General features: G+C 33.3%; 1 long non-coding RNA gene and 1 pseudogene across 1 annotated transcript; both read right to left on the bottom strand.

The window, feature by feature from the left end:
* Positions 1-1,483: 1,483 nt before the first annotated feature.
* Positions 1,484-1,951, bottom strand: LOC131618465 (uncharacterized). Its single transcript, XR_009288855.1, has 3 exons — positions 1,830-1,951; positions 1,683-1,759; positions 1,484-1,607 (listed from the first exon to the last, which is right to left on the bottom strand). It is a non-coding gene; the product is annotated as an uncharacterized LOC131618465 (long non-coding RNA).
* Positions 1,952-6,832: 4,881 nt separating this feature from the next.
* LOC131618464 (putative disease resistance protein At3g14460) lies at positions 6,833-10,110 on the bottom strand (annotated as a pseudogene).
* Between the last annotated feature and the right edge of the window lie 6,042 nt (positions 10,111-16,152).

The following is a 16,152-nucleotide window of genomic DNA, read 5'->3' as shown; positions in this document are numbered from 1 at the left end:
TAGTGTCAAAATTCAAAAGAATGATGGAAGAGTCGTGGTTCAATTGAAATATGCAAGTGCAAATTGGTTGTCCAATATTTTGATGCAATGTAATAGACCCGACATAGCATTTACAATTAGTAAATGAGTAGATTTATTAACAATCCAAATGGTGAGCATTGGAAGGTCATCAAAATGATTTTTCTATTATCTTTTAAAAACCAAACTCTTGACCTTCATTATGCTAGGTTTCTTGCCATATTAGAATGATATACCAATGTGAGTTGGATATTGAGTGTTGGAGATCATAAATTTATAATTGAGTGAATATTTACACTAGCTGGAAATGTGATTTCTTGGATGAGCAAGAAACAAACATGTATTAATCTTTCGACCGTGGAATCAGAGTTGGTGGCCCTCGTTTTTGTTAGTCAAGAAGATGAATGGTTGAGGGACCTTTTATTGGAAGTTCCATTGGAAAAAGACAATGTTTCAAAAATGTTGATACATTGTGATATTCAAACAAATTTAGATAGTGCATTCAATAAAGTGTATAATGGAAAGTCTAGGCACCGAGGCATTAGACATTTTTTCATGATAAAATTGATTAAAGATGTAATCACTTCACTCACATATATACGGTTGATCTATAATTTGGATGATCCATTTACTAAACCATTGGCCAGATTTTTACTAAAGACAGCCTCGAGAGATATGGGGTTGAAACTCCTTGAATAAGAGTTCCAACAGCAGCGGCAACCCAATATTAAGTTAACAGAACATTAACCTCAAGATTCAATGGGTAATAACAAGTCGTTGATTTGGATGTTTGTCGGACATTTGGTGATAATGGTGACTATATTAAATTGAGGGTTGAGTTTTTCAAACTCTTAATGAAGTTCAACACCGAGGATAAGTATCTCATGGAAAAGGATACAATGTAAACTTCACCTATGTTAATTTCGAGATGGTGCCGTCTCAAAGTGAGAGTTGGAGTTTCTCTCACGAAAAATTTATGAAACAAGAAAGCATGTGGTCGTAAGTAAGTGCTAGACGAGAAATGTAGATGAAGAATCGTTAAAGAATGTGTGTAAGGTAACGCTGATCTAATCACATAGATTAATAGTTTAAGAGCATTGCTACCTTCATCCTTAAAAGCAACTGAAAAAAAGCCAAGACATAACACATTATAATCTAAAAGTGTTGTAAATTGATGACCCATGGAAAAAGCATCTATGCAATGCTTGGAAGTTAAGCATGAAGCAACCATTGAGAGAAGTAAAAATTGGTGTAAAATAAAACAATCAACAAGCTACAATTCCACAAATGTTTTATCAATTACTTAGTTTCAGACAAATCCCAATTTAAACATCACTATGGGGTTTCACTTGAGACGCACGATTCAATCTAATTTGTGCACTTAGTTTCAGACGAATAACAATTTAAACATCATTATGGGGTCTCACTTTACCGAACAAAAAGGCGAAGGTTGGCACTTACCGCCGTGGAAACCTACCTAGATATGAAATTAGGATAGTTTTGAAGGAAGTGTCACAATTCATGTGTCGTAGATCCCATTTTTTCTTGTAGTGGTTAGTGATAGTATTACTGATGTCATCAACAAGGATCTGAAACGAAAAAATGAAAATGAAGTGAAAAACTAAAGAAATTGATAGTGAAGATGAGAATCACGGATCTTATACCTTGTCAAGACCGACGGGAACTAACGAGGTTTTGACGATGTTTGCGATGGTATGCTACAACTGGAATCGTTCATTCACTGAGAAAGAGTTTTAGAAAAACGATTGTTATTAGAGAACGAGAATGCGTGAGAGAGAGAGATATGTTACCGTTTTAGATGCGAACGTCTTTGCCAGATTGTCGTTCGCCGGAGATGTTAGGGATTTGATTAACAAGCGCCGTTGCGATGAGTTTGTGTGCGTCTAGGGCTTTCCACTGATTCACTCTGCTGGTATACTCTCTACAAATTAAGGGTTTTGTTTTTCACTTGACCTACCTTACTCCCTTAGTTTCGCATCGGTTGGTGCCAAGGCCCGATGTAACGGCCACTTATAACAAAATTTCATTTATTTACAACTGTGCCACCGTGTGTTTTTTTTTCATTTTATTTACAATTTTGCCATTATGTTATGCATTTTTCATTTTTTCATATGTTTTTCATATCATTGGAAATAAATGTCTGATGTAAAATATTTTAACAAATATTTCTCACATCATATATTTAGATACCTGATGTAAAATCCATTAAGCAAATGTCATATTTTTAGTAGTGTTAGACTTTGTGTTGTCCTTTCTAAGATTAAGTTTAAAATTGAAAGATACTTAACTATATTAACATTTTTTGTTTCGCTTTTTCTGGAATTAATCTTGTCATTAATAGAACAAATGGAGGATTGATGGAAATTATTAATAATTAATAATAATTAATTACCATGAGTGTTCCAAAACGACAAAAAATTTGTCCATATGAAGTTTGTATTTTGAATTTAAAAATAGGCAACACTTCGTGAAGTGTTGCAGAATGCAAAACCGTACAACTTTTGAAAATTGTTGTTGTAGGAGAAATAGTGCAACATTTGAAAAGTGTTGTTGTAGGCGAAACAATGCAAAACTTAGCAAAAGTGATGTTGAAAGTGAGTGTTTCATCAAGGGTCGCAACCTTATGAAACAACACCAGTTTGTCCTATAAATTGAGCATTTTGGATTCAGAAAAGTACATCAAAAAATCAGATACTCCTCACCATTAATTTCATATACTCTTCGCTACATTCGAGTTTTCGTCGGTCTTGCGCAAACTCCATAAAAGACTGAATTATTATGGTTATTCCTACATTTCAACTCTAAGACATATTTGAGAGTGCTTAAAATACTTATATGAAAAGTGACACCGTTCACGATTCTATCCTCGACTCATTTGTTTCAAATTAATTTTCTAACAGATAAACTCATTGAATTTGTATGGTAACTTCTTTTTAAATCTGCTTTTTTGTTCCCACTCTTAATATTTGTCCTATCATAATGATTTGTTTGTGTCGACACCAGCCTTGGTGATTAACACAGCGGATTCTTTCCAAACCATGATTATATTGCATCTTATATGTTTTGATAACCTAGAACAACGTCGATTAACACAGCGAATTCTTTCCCAACGCATGATTATATTGCATCTTATATGTTTTGATAACATAGAACAACGTCTATTAACCTACATTTATGGCCAAACGGAGTAGAGATTCTCCATTTCCTAGGAGATATTGACATCTCCATTACTATGATTTTTTTATTTATAAATGTCTAATTAATATAACAATTTTCAAAATATATATATTTATATCATTAATTTCATCCAAAACACTAGTAATGGATATCTCTTTTATAGAAATTGAGAGGATCTCAATCCGTCTAAACATGCATATCATTAATCTCCTTAATTCAATAGACATGTAACTAAACTAAACTGAATTTGAAACATTCTCGTTTAATATGAAAAGACAAGAATCTATATGCCATCGTGTTTATGTTGTTTAATGTTTAGAGTGAAGACCCACTTTTGTCTCTCACAAAAATTACAAATTCCAAATTAATTCCTCACAAAAAAAAAAATCAGATTTAATCTCTTATAAAATTTAACTGGGTCATATTAGTCCTCTATTAATACTTTTTTCAAACCGAATTTTTATCGTACTTTTAAACTGTGGCTCAACTACTTGGATTTTTTTTTAAAATACTAGATTTATTTTAAAACAATTCAGATTTAAAAACATTAAAAAAAAACTAAAATTGGTTTTTAGAAAAAAATTGAACCCAAGACCTTTAAGACAGATTGCATGTCTTTGCCACTAGGCCAATGAACATTAGTGAATGAAAATGCTTATGATTTGTAGTTATATTAAACCTAGGACCTTTTAACTTACGGTTTTATCTACAAAGTTCAATATTAGATTTATATACAATGATTTGTCATGTTTAACAAGTAACAAAAAACAAATACATCGTTAGTTTTAGTAAAATTGTATATTCTAAATTATTAAGTTAAGTATTCATCATTAAAAAATTTAAGTGAAATTTTTTCTGCATAACTTTCACATCATATTCTAGAAAAGTTTCTAAGCAATCTAACTTATATTCATTTGAATTATTTTTCTGGATTTATTTTCAGTGCTTTAACATTCATAACAGTTACGGAAAAATATGAACAATATTGGTTACATTCATAATCAAGAAAAATTCACTAATATTGGTTAATCTAATTAATTCACCCTCCTCTTAGATTTCATATTTACAGTAAAGTAACTATCATTTAATTTGAAGGGACTTGGGTTTGTGAATTGTGACCCCACGGTTACATGTTTTATATTTTTTTGTTTTAAAATCAGAATTATTTATCATTAGTATAAATCTTGAGAATTATTTGTCATTAATATACATTGGCTTAGTGCTAAAGGTGTAGGACATGGCTTAAAGGTCATAGTTTGTCTTTTTGGGTATTTTCAAATATGAATTATTTTAAAATTAAAATCAAAATTAAACATAAAATCAATTAAGTATTTTTAAAAATGAAAAATAAAAAATAAGATCCTTGGTGGTTCAGTAAACCGGTTTGAATAAAATATTAATAAATGGACTAATATGACCCGGTTAAATTTTATAAGGGATTAAATTGAGTCTTTTTTTTTTGATTAAATGGGGTTCTGCAATTTTTGTGAGGGACCAAAATGAGTCTTCGCTCTAATATTTATAGATAAGCTTAAATGCAGTTTTAGTCCTCCTATATTCATCTTGATAACTTTTTAGTCTCCATTTAGAAAGAAAACAAATAACTTTATGATCTCTTAGTATCAGTTTTCATGTTTTTTTTGTTCCCTTGACAAAACAGTCTTATTTGTATGCGTGGCATTTGAATTTTATGAGGTGATAGTTTTTACATGTCATTAAAAATATTTAAAATTTAAAAATTTGTTATTTTATTTTCTTAAAACTTTCTTTAATAATTAAATGTTTTTAATAAATCTAATTATTTTTATAGAAATATTTAGTTAAAAATCAATTATTACAAATTTTAAAATAAGTATTTGGACATATGGTCCAAATTCTTTAACACTGTGTTTGGTTTGAGGGAAACTAAAAGGAAAGAAATAGAAAGGAAAGAAAGATTAAAGATTATTCTATTTTCCTTCGTTTGGTATCCCATCAAAAGAGGGAGGAATGAAAGTTTTGTGGTGGGACCCACTTAAAATCCAATCCTTCCAAAATTGGACGGAAACCACACATGTTTTGCTTTTTATAATGAAATGACATTTATATCCTAAAATATTAAACAAATTACAAGAATTTGATGATTTTTTATACTTTAATGATTTTTCTTTTTCTCAAACTCATTGCTATATTTTTAATGAAAAAATATTTTTAAAGTAACTGATTGTTAAATCATTGATTTTTAAAATAGCTTATCTTATATTATAATTGATTGTTTATTTTAAATTAATTAAAATATTTTATTTTTTGTCAAAATACATTTTATTTTTATTTAAGGATATTTTTGTCATTTTGTATTTACATAATCTTCTTTCCTCTCATTTTCTTTTCACTTTCACTTTTAACAAACAATAAAAAATTCTTCTCACTTTTCCTTCACTTTCTTCTCATTTTCATTCCTCTAATATTCTTTCCTTTTACTTTCTTTCCTTTCACTTTCCTTTATCATCCAAACAAAGCCTAAAAGAGTAGTACATTACCCGATATTACAACAACCATCGTGTGAAAGTTTTATATAAACGCTATTTTTTGGTGTTGAAATTTCGATGGGACTTAAATTGTACATGTACCAACTACAAATCAAACAACTTCTGTAGAGGTGTATTATGGTGACAAAGTTTGTAGGGAGAAGTTAGCTTGTTTAGAAAGTTTAGAGTTTTGTTGAACTGTTAGAGGGTCCGTTTGTTTTGACTTTTTTTAAAAATGATTTTTATAGTGTTATATAATTTTGTGAAAAAAAATTTTAAAAAAAAAATTTTATAAAAGTTTCAAATAAAAATTTTGTTTATGTATTTCATCTATTTTTTGGAAAAAATGTTGGATATCAAAATTTCAAAAAATCACTTAATTTTGAAGCTATTCCAAATAGATTTTCATAAAAATCATTTTTGAAATACAAATTTTTGAAAAAAATAGCGATTTTGATTAAATTTTGGTCTTCAATAATGTATATTTATATTATAGAATGTCAAAATTAGTGTTTCATTTTAGAAAAAACAAATATAAAAAAACATGTAATATTTTAAAAAATTGTTTTAAAAAATCTATTTTAAAAAATACAAAAAAAAAAAACTATTTTTTTAAAGCTGAAACAGACGTGTGGTCCGAGTTTAATGAACAGTTAGCTTTGATGTTCTGAGAGGACTATAGCGCGTGATTCTACAAGTCATGATAAAAGGCCCATAGATCAAATGGTTATGTACTGGATTTGTCATGGTTTGGGTGAAGTTTACTTGTGAACTAAAGGAGTATAATTCAAATCCAGACACATTCTTTCCAAGTGAAATAGGTTGCATGAAATGTGAATTCTTCATATTCTCATTAAGGAGATATAGTTGCATTGCATGTTGAAGTAGTTAAAACTATATGAATAATTATGCACATCATCTTGATTATAATAACTCATCTAAGTTAGATCCAAGTTAATGAAATAACCACATTCTGCATTTTTAGAGTATCAGTATTTGTTGTGTACTATTATACATTGTATTTCTTGACATCAAACTTTTTTTACAACTAAAACCATCATTCTTATGGAAATCAAAACTAGCTACATCATCACTCCCAATTGCCAAGCATTAGTTCCAATTTATGTTATTATGTCGTCGTCAATTATTATGCTTTGAATGTGACGAATCTTCTCCCAATCTTCACCATTTGGTTTCTGAAAACGGTGTTTGAGCAACGGACAGTTGCCCCAAATCTGTAGAGTAGAAATGGATTTGGGAAGACCCTCATCAGGTAAGCATCGGAGTACGGGGCAGCTAGATATATACAATCTTGTAAGAGAGGAAAGATGGCAGAGACCCGAGTAATTGAGCTTTTTAAGATTTGGACACCAAGTGATGGATAGAGAACTAAGAGAATGCGGAAGCAGCCCTTGCTCAGGAAAAGACTCCATGAAACCTTCTCCGATATACAAAGAAAAGAGAGAGGTGGTAGTTGCCAAAGCACGTTTCAGTGTTTCCAAAAGTTTGGAACAATTGCGGAGATACAATGATTTCAAGTTTGATGGCAAACTTCCATTAGATAACAGCTCAAGTTGTGGACAATCTAGTACAACTAGAAAAGACATTGATGGAAGGAGACTGTGCATGCATTCAGGCAATGTTTTCAAGTTCTCTAATTTATGTAATTGACAGACCAATAACCCGGGTGCATTGAATCCTCCTCTTGGAAATGACACAAATTTAGGACAGTTAGAAATTTGCAACATTTGGAGATTGTGACTGTGAGCACTCTCTTGTGAAATCGTCTCAAGATTAGCACAGTCTCTAAATGTAAGCTCCTTGAGTTTCGGAAACAAATCAAGAGGAAATGTTGTTAGAGAGTCACAACTACTCCAAATGTATAATGTTACAAGGAAGTTGTAGCAACACTGTTTTGGAATATTCATTTCAGGGCAACGGTTAATCTTTATTCTTTCAAGAGAGACAATGGATATGATAGACTCAACCCTGTGAAGTGATCCATCCATGCAGTATCCATCGATCTTCAGAATTTTCAAAGTAGATGGATGATAATCAAATTGAAGCTCTCCACAATTGTTTAGAAATAATGCATGAATGAATGGAGTCCTAGGAATAGAAGCCACAAGCTGTTCACAATGAGAAATTTCTAGCACCGTTAAACAAGGAAGTTTCTCAGGCAAACACTCCCTTAGATTTGAACAGTTTTTTACAGAAAGCTTTTGAAGATGTGGAAAAGCATTTTTCGCAGTTACGCATTCCCATTTTTCCCATTCCTCCATGTCCTCAAATTCTAAGGTTTCCAAAGATGGAAATGGAACAGTTGAAAAGCTACTCCCATAAAACTCAGTGCCAATAACCACCACGCCAGAGAGCCCAAAAATGCATAGTTTCTTGAGAGATAGTAAAATTCCAAGTGGAGGCAAGATACATTTTTCACAGTTACTCAACTTCAAGGACACTAAAGTAGATAGTGAATTATCTCCAAACCAATCTGGAAATCTTGTTCCGCCATAGCTCCTGATTGACAACTCCTTCAAGTGTTCTGATGGTTGTAGCTTCTCAAGCACTTCCCTTTCTTGTTGTGAGTTTTCATTCTCTGTATTCCATTCTAAATGTAGGTTCACAAGGTGTACTTTGTTTTTCAAATTTGTTGCTAATGCATCAAAGGGATTGACAATATTCTGCAACTCTGAAATTGATAGTGCTCCTCGAAGATCGAGTTCGCCTAACTGTTGAATATTAGACTCAAGCTCACTAGCTTTTCCTACATAGAATGAATTCAGCACTTGAAGATTCTTCAGTTTTCCAAAATGCATTGGCATACTCCTCACCTTAGTTCCACTAAAATCAAGAAAACGTAAGTTAGTTAGTTGATGAAAATTCAAAGGCAGCTCCTTCAAAAATCGGCAATTCTTCAACTTTAGTATTCGCAAGTTATAGAGAAAACATATTGAATCGGGTAACTTCTTTATGTTGGTTTCAGAAAGGTCAAGATAACGAAGATGTTTAAGATTTCCTATTGTGTCAGGAACATCAGTCACATTGCAGTATCCCGACAAAGATAACACGCGTAAGACCTTAAACTTGGGAAGCAAGTCATGCACCAAAGGGCCAGACATCCAGAATTCAAAAGGAAAAGGCGGCGGTACTGTGTAGTTTCTACTAAATGGTAGAAATGTACGCAAATTTTCAGCTTTACATAAGGCCTCAAACCTTTTAGACGATTCATATCTATTTCTCAAAAACGAAAAATGGCGAGTAACTTTCGATATATTTTGTGATTCTTCAACTTCCAGTCTGAAGCAAAAATCACCAGACACATATGTTGCTAGATCACTGAGAAGGTCATGCATGACAAAACACTTTTTGTCTTTGCTTGATTGTTGAAAAAAAGATCTTGACAACAGATCATCGAAGTATTGTTCGCCAACTTCTTCCATGCTCTTACCCTGTTGAATTTGAGGATATTGTAGAAAATCTTCTGCCATCCATAATAAAATCAAATACTCCTTTTCAAACACATAATCTTTCGGGAATAATGAACAATAAGAAAAGCATCTCTTCAAATGAGAAGGAAGATGGTGATAGCTTAGTCTTAAAGCGGGGAGGATATTGCTAACCTCTTCAGGTAAGTCCCATATCTCGCTTGCCAATATCGTTTTCCATTCCACCAAAGATGATTTTGTGTACAAGAGACTTCCAATTGTTTTCAAGGCTAAAGGCAACCCTTTACATTTTCCAATTATCTTTTTAGCAATCTCTAACATCTCAGGATTCAGTTGAGGATTTTCATCTACAAATGCATGTTTGGAAAACAACTTCCAGCAATGCTCTTCTTCTAATTTCTCTAGTGGATGTATTTTAGCCGACCGCATGGAAGAATAAGCAACTTTCATACTACGCGTACTTGTTGCATCTTGGATTCAATTTCTTTGTCAAATGAATTTGTAGAAGCATAGAAGAAGTTCCACAACTTGGTAGCTTCGCGTTTGCATCGGGAAACTTGAATTTCAATTTCATCTAACAAATCTTCTCCTTCAAACACAGCCTCTTTGACAGCAACAAGCCATGCTTTCACGTGTTGGTTTCTGATCTGCTTTTGTTCAGCATCGTCAAGCACGGCGCTGATGGATAGTAGCGTGATGTTGAGTTTTTTCAGTAGCTTATCATTGAATCTTGTTCCTTGAAAGTATTCAACAACTTCGGCAGAAGCGAGTCTGTCAAATGCAACCTGAAGGGAAGCTGAAAGAAGAGCACTACCGACGAATTCAACTGCCATGATCAAATATGAAGTTCAATGTTAATGAAAATTAAGTTACAACAGCAATTTTATGAATGGTGAGTTTGCATCAATGGTAAAGTTGATGATAGCCAAACTAGAGAGTGTAAAGTCGTTAGTCAAAATGGTATGAAAAGTCATGAGTTATTGGGAGTTGGGGAATTTCCAATTGCATTAAATTCAGCCATTACTTGATGCTACTTTCTAAAGTTTCAGTTATTCTTGCACTATAGATTTGATTTTCATTTTGATTTTGATTTTTGTATTAAAGAAACAACTATTTATTTTTTAAAACTTTTCAACAATCAAGTCTCGAGAATAAGAAGTAATGTGTGGGTGATAATAGATTTGAATTATACTTTTTTTCACATAGGATACCTTATATATGAGTGTTGGTTGTGTTGGGTGAGAATATGGAGTAATGAAACGATCTATATGGGTGAATAGACCCTTTAAAAAATATTTATTGTAAAGTTTGACCGATTCTCCAAAATGAATTATCAGAGGTTTTTCAAAAATGTGCGCGGAAGGTTTAAGCGAAAATGTGATGATTATACTTTTAGTGGAACTTGATCATGTTAGCACTTACTCAATTTTAGGGGTGATCAAAACCAAACCAACCCAATAGAAAACCGCAAACCAAACCAAACCAAACCGAAACCGCAAAAAACCGCATTTGGTTCGGATTAGTTTGGGTCAGTTTTTACAAAACCGCACGGTTCGGTTCGGTTTGCGGTTTGTATTTTGTAAACCGAACCAAACCGAATCAAACCGCACTATGTTACAACCTAAATTTTACTAACTCACATTCAACCCAAACTTAAACTTATTATACATTAGCATTATGATTACGAACAATTTTCTCATCCTTACACATATAATTTCAGTCCCCGATCTTCTAAAATCTCTAATAACATTATCGCACCTTCTTTGCCACATACATCTTCCCTCTTCTTCTATAATCTCTACTCTCCTATATTCTTTCTTTTTCACCTTCTCATTTTTATGTAAATGTTCCGTATTTCAGTTTCGTTTTTATCGCATATCTTCTTCTCTAATCTCTCAACACTTTTTTCTTTTTCACTTTCGCTAATCTTTCGTCTCTTCTATTTTTTTGTTTCGTTATAATAATTTTTATATTGTTTTATCCTATTATTTTATGTTTAATATTCCACTTTTGTCTAATTTAATTTTTACATATTAAATGGAAAATTGTTGTCAAAATATGACGAGTTTTGTTGTTATTTGATAGTGTATGAATGTATAAATACAAAATTATGTTATCATCTATATGTGTATGTATGGCTCAATAAAATATTTGTAAAAAACCGAACCAACCGAACCGAACCAAACCGCATTAGTTTGGTTTGGTTTGGTTCGGATTTTTTTTAAAAGCCAACCGAACCAAACCAAACCGCACTATTTTTTCTCTTGCGGTTCGGATGATTTTTTTCGTCAAAACCGTCCAAACCGCACCGCGAGCACCCCTACTCAATTTACAAATATTAAAGATGGTTTTGTAATTATACACAAAAGGTAATCAGTTGTATATTTCACAAGGTGTGTTTATACGACGATTCAATATAAATGATTTCTAACATCAACAAGTTCTCATAATAATCACCATTAAAGTTCGATTGGGCACCAATTCTAACAAAATTTAACCTTACATAATAAATTGCTACCAATTGAATAAACGATAAACTTCGATAAAATTAGAAAACCTAAGCATTCAATATGCTACAAAAAATTAAATGTGTGTGTGTGTGTGTGTGAGAGAGAGAGAGAGAGAGAGAGAGAGAGAGAGAGAGTGTACACCAGGATATACAGTGGTTCGACGTTCGTTCACGCTTTGCCCACTCCATTCTTCAATGGTTTTCCATTGGAACTTGCTTTGTTCCTTTTTATTTTGACAAATAATGCAAGAGTTCATACAATCACTAATGCACAATAATATTGAGAAAAAATATTCTATCTAGATATTGACTTGTATACAGTATAATGTCAAACTTTTCTGCGTAATCTTTATTCGATTCACGCTTCTTAAATCTTCCAGTTTCACCAATCTGCTCACAGTCTTTGTTAGTGGTAATCACCCCCTTGATCCCGCTGATTTCTTTAGCAATGAATTATATAAAGATTTGAGAAGAAACTCACCTTGAGAAGATGAATCTTGTTTTCGGAAGCCTAACAGATAAGAATTTCATAATTAAGCGTGCTTGACTTGGAGTAGTATTTGGATGGGTGAACTTCTGGAAAGTTTCCCAAAAAGCGTGTGAGTGAGGACAAAGCATGCTGAAAAGACATGTGTTGGTTTTAGGGTTAGTCGATAATCCTAAAAGAAGTTTGGGCCGTAGCAAATGGTATCAGAGCAGACCTCTCCTAGTACGACGTGGGTCGGGAACGAACTAAGCGGAAGATGGTGGACATGTAACACCCGAGGCCAACGAGGGCGGAGAGTTGTTTTCGGTGCACGTGGCATGACAATGAGACACTCTCGAGGCTGGAGAGGGAGAGGAGTGGTCTTCGAATTCACATCGGAATGGGAGAGATCTTGAGGTTGTGTATGTATAGTACTGCATTGTTGAAGGAATGCTTATAAGGATTGATTGGTACTACCTATACCAACAAGATGCGTCTTCTTTTTGGTAGCCTAATAGATAAGAACTCCATATTTAAGTGTGCTTGACTTGGAGTAGTATTTGGGACCTTCTGGGAAGATTCCTAGAATGTGTGTGAGTGAGGACAAAAAATGCTGAAAAGACTTGTGTTGGTTTAAGCGGCCAGTTGGTAATCCTGAAAATAGTCTTAGGCATTACAGAGAGAGATAGTACACTAGGATATATAGTGTTTCGGGGTTTGTCCTTGCTTTTCCTACTCTACTCTACAATGGTTTCCTAATTCTTTGAGCAGACTGTGTAATATTTACTTTGTTCATGCATCTTAATCTTCCAGTTTCACCAATATGCTCACAGTCTTCGTGTATGGAAATCACCCCTTGATCCCAATTATTTCTTGAGTGATGAACTGTCTAAAGATTTGATAAGAATTCCACCTTTTCCGTAGTCTTCCACACAGTCACTACCAAGGTAATTTGGAGAGAAGAACCTCCTTTTCACAGGAATTTGTCAACACCAATGACAATATTTTCAATGGTAAAGTTGATGATAATCAATCAATATGTGTTGAATCTTCCAAACAAGAGACTGTAAATTCGTTAGTCAAAATGGAATGAAAAGTCAAGAGTTGTTGGAAGTTGGAGAATTTCCAATTTCATTAAATTTAGCCATTACTCGATGCTAGTTTCTAAAGTTTCGGTAATTCTTGCACTATATATTTGATTTTCATTTTTGTATTAAAGAAACAATTATTTATTTCTGGAACATTGACTTAGCTTTCATCCAAACGAAGTTTCCTTTCCTTGGCCTATAGTGTATCTTCTCCAAGCAAAGAAGACGGGAGCTTATCTTTTTTTACACTTTTTAACAACCAAGTCAATGAGGGAATAAGGAGTAATGTATGAGTGAGAATAAATTTGAATCATATTTTTTTTCTTCGCATAGATACCTTATATACTTGTGTTACTTGTGTTAGGTGAGAATAGGATGTTTGGGTTTCCTACGTTAGCCATGACTAGAAAGTGAATGCATACAACTTAAAAAGAAAGGTGAAAAATAGATACTTTGAATGTTTTGCAGATCTGTAAGGTTGGAGAAGCAAAATTTACATAAACCCATAAAATATATTGCAATGAGAACAAAGATTGAAGAACGCCGAAAAATAGAAAGTGTTTCAAAATCACAAGAAAATAAAGAAAATTGTGGCACTCTGAGGCAAGGGAGGCGGGAAAAAATTGACTTCGCTCACTCAATTTATAGGTGACCAGGGGCCTCGAGATCAATGATCAAGAATCGGGAGAGCATCAAAGGTCGTGATTGAAGGTCCGCATAAGACCTTGATTCCATAATGGCACTCGAGTGCACTCGAGTACCCTAAGGGTGTCTCCTCCCAAGTGTGAGTGTAAGGATTCACGTGGAAGTCTTCCTCCAGTAACATTTTTGGTGACATGACTGGTATTTAATGCACGTGTTCTTGAGGCACCAACTCCCGCTTAACTTTTCAAGGAAACTCCTCCTTTCCCAGGAGCACTCCTCCAATAAATTTACACTCGCACAACGAAACTAACCCAGGGGCAAGTCATAACGCTTTGACATCAACAATCTCGCTTCAAGTTTGATAGCAAGAACATGGAGGCAATTGCTCTGAACTGGCCAGTGACCCAATAAGACCGACCCAATATGAATGCTTTATCCAATTATAAGTGTCCACTCAATTAGAAAACTGATGGATGATCATATTGAAGCATCGCACTGGAGCAGGACACCACCTTCATTTCAATCGTTGACATTCATCCAACAGTGCCCCACGTCCTGCATTGTATCCACTTGTGACGATTCTAATTGTTGTTCTTATATAAGTGTGAGTATGCATCACACAAAGATATGATTCATTCATTCACTTGCAAGTTTCATTTATCTCACTTAGTGGACTTGAGTGTGGGAGTGATATCCTTTCAGAAAACTCCTCGCTCACCAGAGATGCCTACCATCTTGTCGAAAACCTTTTCGTGATGGCTATCATTACAGTAGTGTCAGGTTTTTCTCACACCAGAATATATTTCTATTATTTTCAATCAAATATCTTCATATTTCTTCTTAAAATCCACACTATCAATTCTTGTGAAAATAAATTATGTTGAACAATGTTTGAGGCTATTGACTGGTGAGATTATGATGGAGGTTAGAAACAAAGTTAACAATGGCAACAACTGCATAATCAAAAGCAGATGAAAAAAATGGTTTGTCGGTAGAAGTTTAGAGAACACATTTTGGTTCTCTAAGAAAGAAGGAATAAGTATAATTGGTTTCTGGAGGAGAAAATTTTACCTTTTACCCCTACATCTATACTTATACCCCAACAATTTTTTTAAAAATGCCAATTTTACCCTTGCATGTCTTGAACTAATTTTTCATTTCACTTTTTACTATTCACAAAAGACTTTTGAAAATTGCACCCCCACGCATCTGAATCGGAAGACTTTGAAAATGACTTCCAGTATGTAACAATATGAACCGAAACACTTCCAGTAAGGCATTCGGTTTTGAAAGAAATAACTTCCGAAAGACTTGATTAAAGAGTCCCGCTGTTGTATGAAAAATTGTAATAGACCGGAACATTTCACAAATGTGTTCCGGTTCTTACGTATTGCGTATCAGAACACGTTCTTCATGTCATCTGATTTGTGTTTTGTTGTTCACTAAAACACTTTTCTTGACATTCGGTTTGTATTTTTTTATTTCTTTTTTCACCTTTCGATTGATCCTCATGAAAATCCAACTGGCTCTAGAACGAATGCATAAGCACCAATATGCCCTTCCTCTCCTGCCAACATTGGTGTAACCCCTCGTGCTAAACTATGATCTGGAATCCTTCTAACATCGGTGTAATCCCCCGTGCTAAACTACAATCTAGAATCCTGTTGTTCCCATCTCGTGTTCGCGCCATTGTCAAAATAACAAAAAATACATCAAAAGAATTTTAAAAAACATAAATCGAAACACATTTGGAAAAGGTTTTGAAATATAAAAATCCAAAAAAAAACGAAACAATTTGTGAAAGTGTTTCAGTATGTAAACTTCACAAACTGGAAGAGTTTTCCAAAGTGATCCAAAACAAAACACAAAACCGAAAGACTGAGAAAAAGTGTTCCGATTTAAAGCATAAAATCAAAATACTCACTTGATCTGTTTCAGTGTGTTAACTAGAAGATTTGTCAAAAGTGTTACGGTTTGGACGAGTTTTTGCGCGAATCGAAAGACTTCTGAAATGCAGGATGGAAAAATATTCTATTTTTAATATTAACTATTTATATGAGAACGTTTTTCTAAAACTTTTTAATGTTGAAATATGGGGATAATTCATGGGGCATGAGGTAAAACTTTCTATGGAGGATTGAAGAAAATGTTATGATACCCGAGGAAAAAAATACTTCGAGAGTAAAGGAGAATCAAAGAATGGAAATGAATACAAAGTGTGGACTACCAATATTTTTGAGTTTATTGTTCATGTATTAAAATATGAATGCAA

The sequence above is a fragment of the Vicia villosa genome, linkage group LG7 (assembly GCF_029867415.1).
Source record: "Vicia villosa cultivar HV-30 ecotype Madison, WI linkage group LG7, Vvil1.0, whole genome shotgun sequence".
NCBI lineage: Eukaryota > Viridiplantae > Streptophyta > Magnoliopsida > Fabales > Fabaceae > Vicia > Vicia villosa.
The sequence above is the reverse complement of the archived record's forward strand: the minus strand, read 5'-3'. Positions and strand labels throughout refer to the sequence as shown.